This window comes from Herpailurus yagouaroundi, unplaced genomic scaffold, assembly GCF_014898765.1.
Source record: "Herpailurus yagouaroundi ecotype Mexico unplaced genomic scaffold, PumYag 100, whole genome shotgun sequence".
Lineage (NCBI taxonomy): Eukaryota > Metazoa > Chordata > Mammalia > Carnivora > Felidae > Herpailurus > Herpailurus yagouaroundi.
In genome coordinates this window covers 85,110,859-85,130,909 of record NW_024412391.1, presented here as the reverse complement: position 1 = coordinate 85,130,909, position 20,051 = coordinate 85,110,859, and the positions used below count along the sequence as shown (strand labels likewise).

At 38.4% G+C, this 20,051-nt stretch overlaps 1 long non-coding RNA gene across 1 annotated transcript in view; it reads left to right on the top strand.

Moving 5' to 3' along the window:
- LOC121028911 (uncharacterized) overlaps nucleotides 1-20,051 on the top strand; it is a 230,656-nt gene that overhangs the window by 102,809 nt on the left and 107,796 nt on the right. The window contains exons 4-5 of the long non-coding RNA XR_005789497.1: nucleotides 1,649-1,716; nucleotides 15,167-15,217. This is a non-coding gene — a long non-coding RNA (uncharacterized LOC121028911). The remainder of the gene's footprint in view (nucleotides 1-1,648; nucleotides 1,717-15,166; nucleotides 15,218-20,051) is intronic.

Sequence of the window (20,051 nt, the reverse complement as noted above, 5' to 3'; positions counted from 1 at the left end):
ACAGTACATCTAGTTAACATCCATTGCCACACACAGTCACAGATGCTTTTCTTGCGAAGAGAACTTTTAAGATCCCTCCTAGCAGTGCAAACAAATGCACCCCTTTTCTGATGTAATCGGTAAAAGTCTTTGGATTGACTCTAGTTTTTCATACCTGTGCCGTTGGGGCTGGGGTCAGCCCCACTGTAAGCACATAGACTAAAGAATGTGGAAGGGGCTTTCCCCAAAGTGGTGCTATGCTGATGAACATTGCAAAATATTTCCTCAGTGGAGCTGTGATAAACATCTATTGCTGGGGAAGTGTTTGCTGTGCTTCTGACACCACTGTGTAGCTACCAGAACTGGAAGACACTCAGATTGTCTTCACTACTGAAATCTGCCTCCTTTTCAGGTATTCCCACACTTCCTGATGGGTAGAGGCCACTGGAATCTGTGGTGTATCATGTTGGGTTTTCTCCCCCGTCTATGGAAACTTTGGTGATTTAAAACCAGTGCTATTTTTCGAGGTGCCTGGGTGGCTCAATTGGTTAATCAATCTGACTCTTGATCTCAGCTCAGGTCATGAACTCACGGTTCTCGGGATCGAGCCCTGCATCAGGCTCTGCTCTGACAGTATGGAGCCTGCCTGGGGTTCTCTCTCCCCATCTCTCTCTGCCCCTCCGCCACTAGCGTGCACTCTCTCTCTCTTTCAAAATGAATAAATAAATTTTAAAAAATAAATAAAACCAGTGCTTTTTTTCAAATCTCTGTTTTTCTATTTAATAAAGTATTAATACATGTGATTTTTTTAAATGTGGCCCATAATTATTTAGCTAATGTATTGGGCTCCTTTTATCCCCAAAAGGATTCTTTATGAGATACCTTCATTCCAAAAGTAAAGTTCCCCACCACTAAGTCATTGAACAACCATTTACTAAGTTATGCTCTATTTAGGCATAGGATACATTAATTAACAAGTAAATTCAAGTCTCTGGACTTTCCCCAACTTCAGATCTCTTTCTTCTCTCCCCGATGTGATTTACATTTTCCCCCATGTAAGAAATTTAAATTTCACCGACAAAAGTTCAGTATTTCATGGTAACCAAAGCTGTATTTGAAGGCACAAACCAGAAAGTGTGGTCTGATACAAGTGACACTGTTCATAACAAAGGGCAACAAGAAACCCTCAGTTGTGACTCATGTTTTAGTAAACAGAGCATGCACATGAACTCTGACATCCAGGCAAGGTTTCTGCCACCTAAAAACTAAAATAGTGAATGTTGTGGGGCTCCTGGGTGGCTCGGTTAAGCGACTGACTCTTGATTTCAGCTCAGGTCATGATCTCATGCTCATGAGTTCGAGCCCTGCGTCAGCTCTACGCTGACAGCACGGAGCCTATTTGGGATTCTGTCTCGCCCTCTCTCTCTCTCTGCCTCTCTCTCTCCAAATAAATAAGTAAACTTAATAAAATCAAATAATAAGATAAAATAAAATAAAATAAAATAAAATAAAATAAAATAAAATAAAATAAAAACAGTGAATGTGATAAACTCCTTGAAACTAACTTGTGTCAGAAACCCTAGCCAAGGTAGTGCTGCCTGGCACTGTTCTTGAAACAACTTATAGTAAAAGAAAAAAATATTTTTCTTCTGTTATCCCTTTTTTTCAGGAAGAAGCAAAAAGCAGCTTAATGAATTAGAGATGATTGGAGGTGGTTGATAAGGACCGAGTCCAAAGGTAAGTTGGAGTTGTCAACTTAAACAGCATTTAATGCTCTCCCTTTGCTCCTAGTATCACCTCCTTAGGCCCTTGGTAGCAGCTCCTGTTTTGAAGGGCAGGAAAGTCTGAAGACAACTACGAAGACGAATCCAAGCCACATCATCTAAAACATAGAGTTGTGATCATAAATACAAACACAGTCAAGGACTCCCCAAACCCTGGCATTTCTGAAAATAGGCATTTCCAGGTGCCAGGCTGGGCACTGGGCATGTGGGTGACAGCCAGACTGACCACTGTGCGGGCAGTCAGTTCTGTCAGGCTCCACTGACATGAGTCTTGCTTCAGGGATAAGATTTCCTTCAAGGACTCCGGGTGAGCTCCTGGAGCTGTCTCACTGGCTGACCTGGGAAACCCACACCAAGCAGCAAAGGCACCATAGGGGTGTCAGGTATAAACTTTCAGTTATCTTCTCCAATCTCCACCTCATTCTGGAAGGGAGGCAAAGAGCTCATCTGCTTTGCAAAGCGGAGAGACGGTTATCCAAGGAAACACAAAAGCCAAGGTCAGTTTAGATTCAGAAAGTCACTGCACCAAAGATTCCATAAACCTCGCCCTGCAGAAATGAGGGAGGCGGTTCTGGGTCAAGCCAGTTCTTAACACATGTGCAAAATGGACCACCCAAGAGGGGTTCTTGCTGAGCAAACTGACCTGCCTGCCTTCTGCTTTCCTGTGTCTGCAACTCTGGGCCCAGGAGCAAGCTGATGACACCAGTCTAAGGGCATAAAGGACCATTCCTATTCATCCTATTCATTCATTCATGTCCTAGGGCATCTAGGACAGCAGATATCAGGAAAGAACACTATTCAAATTCAAAGATTTCACCAGTGCCTCTTACATGCAAGTACTTCTAATGGAGAGTGTTTACCAAAACAGTCAACTCACTACTGCATTTTTTAATCTGTCTTCTTTCACATTTGTACAATGTGATAAATTCAAGCAGAGATGCCCTGGGGATTTCTTGGAATAATTCATAACCCAGTGGTTTTGCTGTTTATCGCTACTCCTGAAGTCCCACGATGTGAGCCTCTCTTTCCATTGACACCCTAGTATTGTTTATTCCTTCTGAGTATTGTATGGCTTGCCTTTTCAGCGCTCTCCTCCAAATTACACAAAGTTTAGCTTGAGACTTTGACATCTATTAAAACACAGGGTCTCCTTCAGGTAGTAATATACTTGATTACTGTTTTTACTTAAGACGTGAAGTTTATTATCCTATCAGCTGGGCCCAAAACAACCCCAACCAAGTTCACCAATTTGCAGACTGCAGACTAAATCTGGCCTGCAGATATTTTATTTGGCTGGCTCAGTGATTTTTGTTTTGTTTTGTCTTGGTTTTGTTTGGTTTTGCTTTGTAATTGAATTTGAATGACTTCTGGCAGAAGATTCTCAAATTCCATAGACCCCACCCCTCCCTATTGCCATGAACCTTACAGACACTGGGGTTTGTGATGATTGCCCAATATAGTAAATGGTGATAGGAGGAACCCGTGTCTCATTCCCAGTCTCTTAATAAAAGCTTTCAATATTTCACCTCTAAATATGATAAGATTCTTTTTTTGGTTTATATTTATATTATTTGTCAGTGGTTTTTTTTTTTTTTTTATATATTATCAGATAAAGAAGACCTTTCTACTTCTTGTAGAAGTCATTATCACAAATGGGTGTTGAGTTTTACCAAGTGCTTTTCCTGCCTCTACTGAGGTGACCTATTATTTTTCTCCCCTTTTTCTGTTAATTGCTAACCTACTTTGCTTGATTATCAAATGTTAACTGAACATTATATTTTTAGAATAACTCCATCTTGGTTATGATATAGTATCCTTATTATACAGAGCTTGATTATGTTTGCTGTTATTTTGTTTAGAATTGTTACCTAACTTGAAGAGAAAGCTTAGTTTTACATTTTCCTTTTTAGAAAAACAAAGATCTTTGGTTACAGAGGCCAAGGAAATGCTCACTCATTACAGAAGTTGGGAAGGATTCCTCTTCTATATTGTCAGGAAGAGCTTGAGCCTGGGTGGTTAAGGTTGGTTAAGCATCTGACTCTTGGTTTTGACTCAGGTCATGGTCTCATGGTTCCTGTAATCAAGCCCCGTGTCGGGCTCTCTGCCGACAGCGCAGAGCCTGCTTGGGATTCTCTCTCTGCCCCTCCTGTTCTCTCTCTCTCTCTCAAAATAAATAAACTTAAAAAAATTAACTGATTTACATGAAATCTCAAATTAATTGCCTAGGGTTCTAAATAATAGCCTCTTCTTACCTTCTTAATGCCTGCATGATTTCTAATGATGACTCCTTTTTCATTTCTGATATTGGTCTTTTGAGCCTTTTCTCTACTTTTCATCCGTCCTGCTAAGAGTTGACTGATTTTATTAATCTTTTCTCAAAATTAACGTTTGGCTTTATTTTCTCTATTTGTTTGCTTTTTAATTTAGTTACTTTTAATTTAGTTACTTTTAATTTATAATGACTCAGATATGACTGCACCATAACATATAATTAGGCATCCAGATGTGCAGCTATGTGCAGAATCATCATGAACGTGACACGTACAGACTCTGACCACCCAGGTATGTTGTGTAGGGTGGCCTCAAAATCACACGCAGCCTTGCTGTTAGTGATGTGGTCTTCTGAGACGGGGAACGGTTTGTGGAATCATTCCCGTGAAACCAAATGCAGTCTTCTCTCCAGTTACAGTTATTACCAAAGATTCTATGTATATTAAAACAGTACCGAACTACTTTGTGTTAATATAAAGGAAGGTAGGCTCTAGGTAGATTTTTCATCGATGTAAATTTCTAGTGAGACAAGGTGAAGGTTGGGCAGGATGTGGTACAATTATTTGATTGCAGGACACCTTGTATCCCTAACCCATCTCACTGAATGCCCACAGCATTTCCCAATCAGTGTGACAAAAGGGAAATACAAGCCTCCTAAAATTTCCAAAATGTCCTCGGGTGGCTCTACCATCCCACTGAGGTATAACTGTTATGGGGGAAGATAATGGCAGATTATCCTCACTATTTTATCATCAAAAATGGATCTGTCTTTAACTTCCCCATATCCACTAAAATTGAGGGTTGACTACTGGGCTCCATTTTTCTCTTCTGCTTGGACAAGCTGTGGCTCCCCAGGGCCTGCCCTAACTGAGACTTCCTCTGGACTGTCTCTAGTCCACTCCTACTACATAATAGTGCTCACTGACCACCGCTACAGCAATGCTAGTGCAAGATCTGTTCCCAGCCTGTGTGGCAGCCTGGATCATGGTCTCTATAAAGCCTCGTGTGTATCCTTCCACCCCCTTCTTCACTTGGGTCATTCTAGACTGACCTGCAGTGCAGCCTGAGCCCTGCATTTCAACAGGTGGTTACCTTGGTGTAAAGCTCCCTCCCTGGAGGTCCCAGGGGATTTTCCAGATCTCTAACTGGCATCAGGGCTGAATGGAGGCAAAGTAAGTAAGTCCTGATTGGGTTTGGCACACCAAGTTCATTACATATTTTAGGGGCTCCGCCTAGATTATTTGTCAGTTTCAAAACCCTTCACACATGCTTTTACCTAGTTCTACTTCTGCCTCTTTGGGTCATTAACTACCTTTCTTGAGCCACCATGATGTTGTGGGTCAATGACAAAACCTTCATTCTCTGTGCTGGTAGCAAGTTCTAGGATGATGTTAACCCATCAAGTTACAGGGGCTGCAGCTTCCAGTCCCATAGTTAACTGGGGTTTCTCCCACTGTGGGTCCCTTGCCACCAATGGAGTCAACATGTGCTTGATCCCAAGGCCCATAGTTCAGGCACCTGCAGCACTGCCTGCACTGTGACAACACCCCCCTTTCAAGCACACCTACCCAGGTGACACACTGAATGTCTTCTAACCTTTTCTTTGACACAAGTCGCTGCTTTTTACCATGCTAGAATTGAGGCCAGCAGCAGAAGCAGGTATGACCAGTGTCTCTCTGCTGCAAGGGCTACTCAACGACTGACGTGACTTGTTGAGACTCCTCCTTCTGTTGAAACTCCTACCAGCGGTGCTTCTGGAGACCCAGAGACTCCCATAGCTAAGCAGCCCATGTCCCCAGCTGCTCACCGGTGCACTACTCAGTCAGGACTGAAAAGGACTTTGGCCTTTGCAGGAGGAATGATGTTTTGTTTTGTTTTGTTTTGTTTTGTTTTGTTTTGTTTTGGTTTAGTTATGCATCTCTATTTCCTCCTATGACCCAGCAGTAATTGTCAGAGGGATGTATGTGATCAGTGTTAACACAACTGACAAATGGTTAGCAAATGGTTGGTCAGACTTTCCCTGAGCATTCATGTGGTATATAACAAGGTAGGGCAGACCTGGGAAAAGCATTTTTCCAAAAAGGATCATTTTTATCTCGGCAGCTGTTCCGACACCAGGTCTGGATTGCACTGACATTGGCATCGACCTTGTTCATGTGTGTTTCTGCATTTCTGTACTGTCCTGATATTCTGGTTTCCTGACATCCTTGTCTACTCTGGGGTTCTTCCTTTACCTCCTCACCTGCTGGGGTTGGTACTATTTTCTTCTGCCAAATGCAGATGAATCAAAACCATGAGCAGAGAGGCTCATGTGAGCAGCCTGTTGAGAATTTGGCCTCATTCTGATTTTGGCCACAAGCTGACTCCTTGTACATGTGGATTGCTCCTGAATTAGGTGCCCGAGGTAGGTAGTGCAATGTATTATAACATGAGAACGTGTATAGAATAGATTCTGGGGACCATCAGTGTATATGAGCTACTTAGACATCCACTAAGACTTTTCTTTGTAAATATTTTCTTTATAGTTAGTCACTAAAAATTACAGAGCTTCAGTCACCCAAAATGTATTTCTTGTGCATACTCGCTGAAACCAGAAATGTAACCTGATTCTGAAATTGAAACAAGACATCGTATTCTGGTTTTCTTCATGGGAAATGACTGACTTTGGTAGAGTAGAAATAGAAAGTTAGAAGCTTATGAATAAGAACCAAAGATGTATAATGCCAAAGCACCCATTGCAAGGTCTGATGAATTGCATTTAATAGATACAATTTAAAATGGCTAAGGGAAAAAAAATAAATAAATAAATAAATAAATAAATAAATAAATAAAATGGCTAAGGGTTCGTCAGGTTCGTGAAAAACTAAGCTATATCTGAGTTGGACTTTTGGCTGCTGAAAAACTTGCTAAAATATCTGGTCAGATGGACTCACTCTTAAACCCAGAGATGGTTTCAGATGCTCCTGTGAAGCCACAGTGAAGACAGCAGGCATCTCCTCTCAGTGTCCTTGTCTATTCCCTAGCTTTGTCACCAATGGCCACACCATGTATTTGGAGAAATATTTTCTCACTTAATAGGAAACCTGCTCAAGAGGGATTATGGACAAAAAATAATACCTATTTCCATCAACCTTCTGTGGGCTTTTCCATTAATTTGCTATGTTGCCAACATAGAAAAGTCAGTTATGGAAATAAGAAAGTCTGCCATGGGAAGTGAATAAAGGACTACTTCTCACAAGGAGCACGAGCTGGGATATTAGGAAGTCAAATTTATACTATGCTAAGATATCACTTGTGGGAATTTTCACACATCATATTTCCTTCGTATAAAGATATATATTCAAGCACATTTGTAAAAGAAAAAAAACAACAAAAACAAATATGCAACAGAAAACAATACCATATTATCACACTTCTTAGTGTAGATCTTTACCAAGTGTCACAGAAAATATTCATAAAAGAATATCAACTGCAAAAAAATAAGTTATGGAATATATATTTATTTATATATTCATACAAAAATCTAGATAGAGATACATCAATATGCAATAATGGGATTATCTCTGAATGGTAGGACTTTAGGCAATTTTGTTTTTCTTTACAACTTCTAATTCTTCTACAATGGACTTGGATTTATTATATAATAAATATGCTGAAAACACAAGAAAGTATATTTCCCAATGTCCCAGCTTCTAGTCAGTGAAATGACTAGTAGGAACGAGAGTAGGTCCACAGTGTTGTGTAGTGACTTCACAGTCTTTTACTAGTTCCTGAGCTACCAGCTCTCTTGCTTCCTACCTCTTCTGTCCTACCTTAAACGCCTGACGTGTTGATGGAAAACTCTTGTTGGCCTTAGCTTTTACCATGTGTGAAATGGGCTCATTTTATCATGTATTTCAAGTGAAATTTACAATATAGATATGGCTGGTTAGAAGCATGCCATCAGGTTATGTACCTTAAGATTACATCAAAATGGCTTATACATTTTTATCATTCACTGCTGTTTTAATTGTAAAAGACAAGGCACCCAGAAGACAGACCGTCTTATAGCTCAAACTATAAATGGCCAAAGCGTGGCACATTCAGTATTCTGTGTTTATTAGGACTACGTTTTCTCAAACAGCATGTCTATTACACTTATTTTTGCATCTCTGTTAGTATTAGTTAAATTATCAGTGTATTAGAGTCTTCCTAATAACCAGTACTTGAGGCTTCCTGACACATTGTTATACAGCCTTCAGCTTTTAATAAAAATTGTTTCACCATAAAAGGAAAATGAATCTGTAATAATTATTGGCTTGTTTCAGGTTTGTCTTCAAGAGAGATTGAGCTGGTAGGCTAGGGGAATGTCCAGGAGTGGTGTTTACATAAGGAGAAAGATGTCTAATACTGACTCAAACATGCTTTTATTCAAAGGCAAGTGGCAGAAATTGCTGCTCATAAGAAAGCAAATGTGAAAATGGCAGTTCTTCCACTTCTGCATACCTAAGGGTAGCTGCCTTAGGTATTACCTGTTGTTGTTGTTGTCTTAAGATTTCATTTTATTTTTGAGAGAGAGAGAGACCAAGCGAGCAAGCCCGAGTCAGGGAGGGGCAGAGGAAGAGGGAGAGAGAAAGAAGTTCAAGCAGGCTCCTCGCTGAGCGTGGAGCCCAATGTAGGGCTCGATCTCACAACAATGAGATCATGACCTGAGCCAAAATCAAGAGTCAGATGCTTAACCAACTGAGCCACCCAGGCGCCCCACCTTAGGTATTATCTTTACACCTCACTACAATCCTGTTCTGTAAGTGAGGGAACTAAACCATAGACATGGCCTAACCCAACAAGCTGAGAAATGGCAGTTAGATTTTACACAATTTCAGTTTGATTTCAAAGTCCTGTCTTTCCTGAAGCTATAGGACCCCAATAATTCTACCATGCCTTTATAGGAATTCTTATGCTTTTTACAGTGCCACCACATAATAAATACTGCAGGTTTCTTTTGATCCCTACAACAATCAAAAGAAGTGTTTCTCGTCATATACACAGATATGGCTAAGTTTTTGCAATGGAAAAAAATCCAAAAGACATGGAGTTTTTGTTACTATAAATGTAAATCCTATTCATTCTTTCCTGAAAGGTGTTGTGTGATACAAGACATTGAAACTTGCTTATTGAGAATAGAAAAGTCTTGGTCTCAGTTTTGATCCAGTTCCAAACCAAAGGAATCTTGTGCTGGGGCTTAAAACAGAGAGCTGAAATGATACACGTCCCTTGCTAGACTGGGAACCGCAATCCCTTAATTCAGATGACCTCAAGGCTTGACCAGAGAGTACTCAGCTGCTTCTTCCGGTTACCTTTTCATGCTGGCTTGTCCTTAATATAGCTAATGCTCCCCAGATGTATCAGCTGCTAGCTGTCTTTAACTCTCACTGGGCTCACATGCAGCACTGCCTGCTTTGCACCGAAATGGAGGGAGAAGAAATTTCTCCTAATGCAGAAAATTTCAAGTCTCTCAAGTGCCATCAGAGCAAAGCAATGCCATTCAGGCAAAGCGACCAAATGCACATTTTTATTTTAAACATCTCATTTTTTAAAAAATAGAATACTGTAATAAACTTCCCCTGTGCCATTACCCAGCTTCAACAAAATGATTTCATGTTGTAACATGAACCTCTTACCATGTACACCTTCCAGGATGATTTTGTAGCAAATTTCAGACATTTCATTTTGTCAACAAACATTTCAGTTTGTAACTCTAAAAGAAGAAGACTCTTCTTTCTACATAACCACAATACCATGATGGTAGCTTTAAAAATAAAATAATTCTGAATGCCATCAAATATTTGGTCAGTGTCTACATTTCCAACTATATCTTTAATGTCACAAAGTTTTCTGGTTTGAATCAGGATCCAAACAAGGCCTACATGCCATTATTGGTTAATATATTCCTTTCTCACCTATGGGGGGGTTCCCCTTCCATCTATTTTTCCTCTCTTCAGTTTATTTGAAGAAACTCGATTGTGTGTCCTGTAGAATTCTTTGTCCTGATTACATCTCCATAGCAGGGTTTAGCATATTCCTTTTTCCTCTGACTTGTCTGTGACTTAATAAATGGATCAGGAAGACTAACCAGATTCAGGTTTGATTTTTTGGAAAGATTCCTTCCTCTCTCAGCAGACACCTAATATCCGGTTTTCTTTCTGTTTTGGGTATTAGTAATAATTGATACTTAATGCCTACATCCACGAACTCATTTTGTGTTACAAATGGATGATATTCCAATTCTGTCATTTCTTTCTCATTTATTTGCTGACCTACCATAATTTACTCAGTGGTTCTTTGCTTATACATTTTCAAAGTAATGAGTTGGTTCGTTAGAGTCTTCTGATGGCTGACCAATTATTGTTTGTTTGTTTTTTGTTTTTTGTTTTTTTTTCAACGTTTATTTATTTTTGGGACAGAGAGAGACAGAGCATGAACGGGGGAGGGGCAGAGAGAGAGGGAGACACAGAATCAGAAACAGGCTCCAGGCTCTGAGCCATCAGCCCAGAGCCCGACGCGGGGCTCGAACTCACGGACCGCGAGATTGTGACCTGGTTGAAGTCGGACGCTTAACCGACTACGCCACCCAGGCGCCCCCCAATTATTGTTTTAAGTATCATTATGAACTGATGGATTTAAACTGATGAATTAAAATATGTTTTTGTTTTTGTTTTTTTTTTTAGAGATAGTATGAGTGGGGATGGGGCAGACGGAGGGGAAAAGAAAAAACCCAGACTTCACACTCAGCGCAGAGCCCAATGCAGGGCTCAATCCTACCACCCTGGGATCATGACACCTGAGCCAAAATCAAAAGTCAGGGCTCAACTGGCTGAGCCACCCAGGAGCCCCTGGTGAATTTCAATCTTTTGAAGGTTTTTTTTTTTCCTCATTGATCTTCATATTGCTTCATCTTTGACAGTCTCTGAGAGCTGATTTTCAAGTTTTTGACACACACTTAATAATCTTTGATAGCTTCCTCATTATCTGATGTGACAAGAGTTTCCAAGACAAGCTTGTATATTTCCTGTCCTGGATCTGAATCTAGAATTAGCCATCTCTCCAAAGATCTCTTGTTCCTTTCAGAAGGAAATTGGATTTCAACACCACATCCTGGGGAGCAAGAGTGCTTCTAGGACATTTTGCTACTGGGTGCATCAGTGTTTCTTAGACTTTTCAGTTGAAAAAACTACAAATAGTTTCTTTCAAGCAGAAAATGTCAGTTTATACTGAGACTTCAAATTCAGGACTAAAAGCTCTTATTAATCTCTTCCTTCTGACATCAGTTTTTCCTTTCTCCCTTGTCAAGAATCTTGCTTGTCAAGGACACTGGATAATAGGATTATAATATTGCAGAATTATACTTTATGCATACAACATTTTTGAGTTACAAAACCATTGCTATCACCTATAGTATGATTACTGAAAACTACCATTTTTTTTCTAGCTTTTTTTTTTTTTGTCCTTAAGGCATATATTAGGGATGTACAATCTAAAACTGTTTTTTAAAAAATATTTTGGAGCACCTGGGTAGCTTAGTCGGTTGAGCATCTGACTCTTGATTTCAGCTCAGGTCATGACCCTAGGGTCATAGGATCGAGCCCTGCTTTGGGCTCCATGCTGAGCAAGCCTGCTTAGGATTCTCTCTCTCTCTCCCTCTGTCTTTCTCCCCTGCTCTGTGTCTAAAAAAAATAAATACAAACAAAAAGATATTTGGATTCATTTCTGAGGGGTTATGCCAGCACTAGTTACTGGTTTTGATTCACTTCTCTCATTTTAATTCAATTTTTAGGGACTTAATTTTTTATTATATAAAATTCTTACACAGATTCAAAGTCAATTCCATAGAACAAGGTATATTGAAAGAAGTCTACCTTCTATCCCTGTTCCTTCATCCTATTCACTCTGTACCCTAAGGGGAGATGTCAGCATTAGGATTGGTACCTATAATTATTACATATTGTATTTCTTCCCTTATTACCATTATTTACTCACTGTTCTATAATTAACTATATGCTAATGCTCACCAAATGCCCTTAAATTGATGTCTATCCAGTCATTTTAATTGTCTGAAGGTTATTCTTGAATGGATATGTCAGGAATAACTCATGGGATGTTGAAAAGAGTTTGGCTTTACACTTGAAAAGCAACTTATCTGAGTAGAAAACAGTTGGTCCAGATTTTATTTTTGCTTTATCCTAGAAGGCATAAAATGTTGCTATTGAAAATTCTTCACAATTTTATTTTCTATCAGTTATAAGTGACTTAGATTTCAAGATGTTTCCCAGATGTCAAGAGAATTTACTCAATTTCGTCAACAACCAGTAATTTCCTTACTTTCCTGTGTTCTCATTTTATTTTCCCAGGTACACAGTGTGTCCTTTCAACATGTACTGTCTTATGCATATATATTCTTAATTTTAGGAAAGTTTTTTTTATTATAGATTTTTAAAATATCTCATTTTATTGTTTTGGTTTTCTTCTTTGGGGACCTTATTATACACATGTTGTTTCTTCTTTTCCTATCTTTCATAAGGCTGAATGTATCAGAGATTTCCAGAGGGCTGATACCTGAACTGTACCTATTAAAAGCCCAGCTTTAAATGAACAGTAAAATGTTAAGGAATATAAGCCTAAGGTCTATAAAGTCTAAGGATAAAATTGACTAACTACCAGGTGAATTGAATGCATATTCTCCTATGGTTCAGACGACCAACAGGCTATATGTTTCCTAGTAATCTTATGTCCTCTTATTTTCTTAAGTGCCTAAAATAAGAAATTACATGAAATTTACTATTGCAAGTGAGATTATGCACAGTTTCCAAAGTAAAGTTTACAAAAACAGTTCCAGGGGAAATTATTTATAATTCATTGCTAGGCAAAACTTTGTTTTCCCTGTTTCTTTTTTTCTAATGAGGTCATCATAACCAGGCTTTCTATTTCCCCCTGCTAGGAATCTGAGCCAACTTGTGGCTCAGTCTGGTAACAATAAACATAATTATGACAGGATCCTTATTGCATGCAGGTATTCTTTAACTTGACCCCAAGTTAAAGGTTTTTAAAATTTGGTGTGAAAGGACAAGTTTACAGAGAAACCATATACAAAATTTAGTTAGAATATACATTTTTTTTTCTGGGAAAATCCAGACATTTCATCAGATTTTTATTCTAAAAGAGATCTGTGATGCAGAAAGAATGTGAAAACTACTGTTCCTTTATTAATTATTTCATTAATAAAACAGAAGCTTCTATTTTAGTTTAATTTTAAATTCTCAGTGAGTTACCTCAAAATGAGTTATTTACTTTTGGAATCACACTAAGGTTATTTATTTATTTATTTATTTTCAACATTTATTTATTTATTTTTTATTAACGTTTATTTATTTTTGAGACAGAGAGACAGAGCATGAACGGGGGAGGGTCAGAGAGAGGGAGACACAGAATCTGAAACAGGCTCCAGGCTCTGAGCTGTCAGCACAGAGCGCTATGCGGAGCTCGAACTCACGGACCACGAGATCATGACCTGAGCCGAAGTTAGCCACTTAACCTACTGAGCCACCCAGGTGCCCCAACGTTTATTTATTTTTGAGAGACAGTGTGAGTGGGGAAGGGACAGAGAGAGAGGGAGACACAGAACCTAAACCAGGCTCCAGGTTCTGAGTTGTTGACGCAGAGCCTGACATGGGGCTCAAACTCAGGAATGGCGAGATCATGACCTAAGTCAAAGTCAGATGCTTAACCAACTGAACCACGCAGGTGCCCCAGCACACTAAGCTTTTTTTTTTTTTGTCTTGACAAAATATAATGAATAACAAACTGATGAATTTAAACTTCAGACCTCAATCACTGAAAATGAAGTCATTCCATTTATAAGTCTAGATTATGTAATATGGGGGGGGTGTAGCTAAGCTCTTTTTCTACAAATATTAAGAGCCTGCTAAAAATAAAACTGGGTTCCCTAACTTTAGAAAGAATGCTAGCATCCTATATGATCATTGTAAATAGTGTCCTCCTTAAAATACAAACTAATGAGGCAATTATTTCTATATAAGCTAGTTTCATTATATTTACTTTTTCTCTTCTTCTATAATGCATTGTGTTTTCTTGCACATGTCTTGTAAATGTCTCGAGGTCTTTTGGTGAACATTTATCAAATTGGTCATATTATTTCATCATTGCCATATATCAGACCCCTCTGGAAAAATGCTTCCATCCACTTAATGAAGAATCAAGGTCTGCAAATAGTTCTCTTGCTCAATGCATAAAGACAGAAGATATTGTAAGATAGAGTGTGTTATAGAATTAAAACAAATACTAAATTTACATTAATCTGATATCTGAGTAGAGCAAAGAGGTAGAACAAGGCACGCAGTGCTTGTTAAATCAAAGTTGACCAAACTTGGGAGGAAAAAAATTAAGCTTATGCTTAGGAATCCAAAATATCTCAATTAGATGTGCAATGGATAGAATCACTTACCTAGAATGCATTCATTTTGTATTTTGTCAACGATTTCCTTTTAACTGTTTGTGTTCATTCTTTAAGCCTTTTTCTAGCATACAGTAAGTTTGTAATTCTGTGAACAGATTGGCATTTCAATAAAAAGAGTTTTGTTGACTTGAGAAATAAAATTAACTTCTGGTTTTGGACCTATTGGAAATACAGTTGCCATTTCCACTCTTGCAAGGATCTGCAAAATTAGCTTTGAATAATTTCTTCCTGTTTTGCTATTCCTCGTGTAATTAAACACTCTAAAATTCAGAGAATTTAGATTTGACTTGACATTTCAAACTGTTTAGAATGTGGCTGATGATTAAATGGTGAATAATGGTAATATACATAATTTTGCATGACATGAATAAAAACAGCTAGGTGAAATTTCACAAATCATTTGCCCTTTAAGCAAATGGTTACACATTTTTGGTCTGTTGATTTATGCAGTCAACTAGAATTAGTAATTAACTTGCAATCTGATGGACTTGAAGTCGGAGAAAAAGACTTGAGGTTGGAATTTGTTTCTATGAATGTTTTTGTAAATGTGGAGTCAGCCTAAATGCCCGAAGTGGATTCTGACACTGACACTTTTCTTCCTCTCTGCTGATTTGATTCATAGGGCCAGTACTTAAGTGGCTGAATAGTGAGGTTACAAGCAGTCATTATTAAGGTAAGCAAAGCCTCACTCTTGCTTGTGGTCGGACATCTGATTTTAATTGTGGGAGAGGTAGATAAACATTGATGCTATGGTAGGATAGAAGCTGGTATGCCATTTCTAAGCTCATTGGAAGCTTATAGCTTGCCAGTTTACACAGACATACGCACAAGAGGGTGGAAATAGAGCCTAGTTTCTGTATTCTTTGTTTCTGTATTCTACTGATAATTTTCTAGAGAGATAAATACAGCCTCAGATGTAACCCTAGATTTAAAAAGCAAAAATACAAAAAATGAAAATGGACTACCGTTCAGTTCACATGCCCTCACACCCACCCTCCAATCCCAACCTCTGGGTCTCACTGGGGCCACATTACTCAGTTATTTATTCCTAAATCACACAATCCCTTTCTCTACCACTTATTTTCCCTAACTGCACTCCAACCCCTGCCAAAAACAAAAGACTAAAAAATAACATCAAAGAAGACCCCACAAAGGTTTTGTTTAACTTCCTTTTCACCCCACCTTCCACCAAATGAATTCCTTAAAAGTCACATCGTGATTAATCATGCTGGTTTTCAGTAGAATTTTCTACTAATGTAACACAAATCAGAATCATAAAGATGGAGGACTGAACATCATTCACAATCCTTGTTTCTTCTTCATTTTATGCTAGAGTCCTAAAACACAAAAACTGATTTTTGCCAATGTGTCCTCACTACATACTTAGCACTTCAGAGAGAAAATTTACCTTAATAAACTTAACTCATTATATACAAGTCTCAGCTTACGATTGATGTTACTTTTCAATAATTTTTTTCCCTCAACTTCCATCAAACTGAGTTTAAACTTACATGCTTACTAAATAGGGTGTGGATGACTTTTTATCTCTATTTTCTATTTATTTGCATTTTCTGTATTCCCACTACCCAAAGATAAACCTGCAAAAAGCTTCAAAAGGTTATATTGATCACCTCCTTAAACTGAGGAAATAACCAGGAAATACATTCTGTGCCTCACTGACTTTGAACAGCCACCTGCATAACCAACCATCACTGAATAAAGACTTAGGATCCTTGCAGACAATAGGTCACATGTGGTTACAGGCAGCATTTTCAAGATCAAACCAGCTCTGAATTGCCATGGGCAAGCTATTTAAAATAAATCCATTGGGGAGATTTCACCTGCTGAATAGGGCTGTTCATGTAGTTCTTTGTAAAAGTTATCAATGGGAAGTAACTCAACTTCTATTACAATAGCTAAAATTAAAAACGACAACAACCTTTGCCAACATAATTCATGCTTATTCTCATCTTGGCATCTGTTTCTTGAGGGAATAGAAGGGAAATTTTATGTAAAATTTATGTATGTAAATTATAGCTCAAAAAAAAAAAAAATAAAAGCATAATGTCTGCCATATAGTAACGGCTCCATGAAATGCTATTTTTGATAGCTCTCAAAAGCCAGAACTGTTACTCCTATGCAAAAATGACAGTGAATATGATTTACTTTGCGAGCTTTAGTTAAATAGATGTTTAAGAATTTCATTACTACATTTGAAGTAACTTTAATTCTTTGACCAAAATAAGGAACTTAAGGATTTCCAATAAGGATTCGGTACATTGGTGAATTTAATGAAGCTTTAATAGTTTAAAATAAATGATTTAAATAAAAATTCATTCAAAAATATTTAAGAACTATTTTTCCCCATGAATTAGTTAGAAAATTGTTCAATTATCCAGAATCTCTAACTTGCGTGTTTTCTTCTTTTCAAATTGCCAAAGTAATACTTTTGGGTTGTAATAAGTAAAACAACATAATGCAGTTCAAAAGTGGGCAAAGGTAACACTCACCTGCCCCAGCAGCCCAAATTCTTAATTAACCCACCCCATCCCAAGGTCATCCCCTGGAGATCTGATTCCGTATCTTTCCAAACCCTTATTCTTGCTCAGGCAAACACATAGCCATAGATATATCTGTATAGAGATGCTATTTATTTCCTTTATCCTGAAATAGAATCAGAAAGTACCCATTACTTAATTGTTACTTTTTTCTGTTCAATACGTTATGGACGTCTTCATAAGAGATCCATCTTGCTCTTCTAATTTCTGTAAGCATGCATATACACCTATAATTTCACACACATCATATCGTGTTACGGTTCTTCATTAGTAGTCTCTTCCCGACTTTAATTTTCTGCTTACCTTACTTCCGCACCTTCTCTATCCTTTGCTCTCACTGTCCCTTTCACGCCTCACATTTTGTATCCTTTTGTAATTTAATGTACGTACGCATTCCATACACTTTTTTTGTCGTTGTTTACAAAAGTGGAATATTAAATACTCTTCCATTCATATCATTTTCCTCCTTCAACACATTTTGGAATACCCCCAAGTCGCCCATCAGTTCACAGAACTTAATTATTCTTTAATAATAATTGCTAATGTTTTATAATAGCCCATGCATAATTTATTTAAGTGTTTTCCATGTGTTGGCATTCCTCTGGCTTGCATTTTATTTTGTGCCACCTTAACCAGTGCTGCAATAATTTGGTTTTTTTTTTGTATTTTCCATTATATATTCTGATACTCATACCCATGGAATCGATTCCCAAAAATTAGACTATGGGGCTGAAGTGTATGCAAAGGTTTAATTTTAATAGATATTTTCAGTTGTTTTCCCAAAAGATGGTAACCATTTATATTGCCACCATATCTGTGTCATCAATAGATATTATTACTCATTTTCTATTTCTATAGTTATATAAGAGTTGTTGAGAACTGTTATGGGACAATTTCTGATTGTTTGATAACTCCGAGTAGCCTTAAACCAGAGAGGAGAGAGTGAACTATGACCGCCTTACTCCATCCTCAGGGTGACCTGTTACAATGAAAACATCATGAACTGAATTTTCCACATGCGCACTGATTAGCAGTCACCAGAACAGTGCAGCTGTTCCTGTAGACAATCTAAAATTTCTACTCTCTGTCCTTACCACACTCTGAGAGCACCTTTCTTTAAAGGTCTATCGCAAGGGAAATGTGAGAAAAACTTCGGCAACAAGATCGCTTCTTCGTCAATCAGCAAAGATGGCAAAATCCTCCCTTAAGTGGTTGTGATGTTAGGGTGGGGCTGTGGTGGCAGAAGGAGTTACTACGGTCCTAAGGCTTTGTTTGCTGCAGAAGTGTTAGTATGTTGGGCTCACCCGATTCTCATACCCTATTTGTGACAGGGTAGAGGGGCCCACACTAATTTCCTTGGTGATCTCACATCTTGATCACCTGTCGTTTCACCAGTGAAAACTCCTTTCTAATCAGCAAATGCAATAGTCGAGATTTAGACTGCATTTTTTAAATGTTTATTTTTGAGAGAGAGAGCATGAGTGCGCATAAGCGCATGAGCAGTGGGGGGTAGGGGGCAGAGAGAGAAGGAGGCAGGATTTGAAGCAGCCTATGTGCTGACAGCAGAGAGTCCAATGCGGGGCTCGAACTCACCAACCGTGAGATCATGACTTGAGCCAAAATAGAAGCTTAACTGACTTCAATTGAAAGTATTCTGTGTATTGTTTTCTGGAGAGTGGATACCTGATAGGGTCTCTCAAAAGCTAACCAACCCACCCTGAAGTGTGAAGTCAGGGTTAGGAAACTGCAAATGTTAACCAACTTTTCCAGGTTGTAGATTGCAGATGGCTTATACACATACATTATATTATCCAAAATGGAATATTTTAAAATAGATATGGTACAGCAGGTGAAAGCCAGCTTGGCGTGGCTGCTTTTCCAATAGCAAGTGACAAGAAAAAGGAAAACTAATTTCTCTATTTTACTGAATATGCTCCAAAAATTTTAAGGCATCGGTAGTGGGACCTCCAGTAGCCAAGACCAGAGGAGGAGAGGAGGAAGAAAAAGACAGCAGTCAGAATATGGCAGCTGAGTGGATATGTTCGTAAGCTCATGGGTATGGTGTTAATGCTTAAAGAAAGAGGCCTTATGGAAATTGTTTGCAGGTGGGGAGCAAATGTGGACAAACTGGGCCTGCTTCATAACGTTTGACATATGTGTCTTCACAACTCTTCCTAATGGTCAAAGCAGCTCATTTAGGGTTCAAAATGCCCAAGGCTGCACTATAAGTGGTAACAAACAGATTGGAACAAATCCTTTTTGCACAGAACACACTCATATTTCAAGGGAAATCCTAAAAACATAGTAACAAAGCTACAAACTGTTCCAGCATTTTCCAAGGTATGGGGAAATGTTTCAAAGACACATGGTTATAATTATTGAACTTAAGTTGTAGGTCTAATATGATAAGCATTGAGGGTATGAAGGGACGAAATGCTTTCCCAGCGATAACGGAATAACTTTGAGTAATAGCCATTTGGTTGCCTTTGTTTTTGACACAGTGGTGGGAGCACGTTATGGTCACTGCTGTTTGATAAATGACCTTCCCATCATTCTCATTTTGTGGGTTTAGGCCAGACACCCGTATTGTGACTTGGTTGGTGTGGAGGTTGGTGTTTCACTGTATTTTTAGAATATTTAGTCTATTTAGAAAGTTTACATAATTTTGGTTACAGTGACTAAAGTGACTAGGACTAAAATAAGATTGGCTTCTACAAAAACAAACTCTTCTAGCATTCGAAGGTGGCATTCATTGTGTGCAGAAGTGAGAGGGGTATGGTCAAATACTTCATATCTCGTTGATATTTCCTGGGTAGTTTATACCATACTTGAAATCTACTGAATCAAGAATTCTTTGTGGACTGATGTTTAAACATGTATTCTAATATATATAGCATATAAACTTATAAAATGGATTTTCATAGCTATTATACACACATGCATGCACAC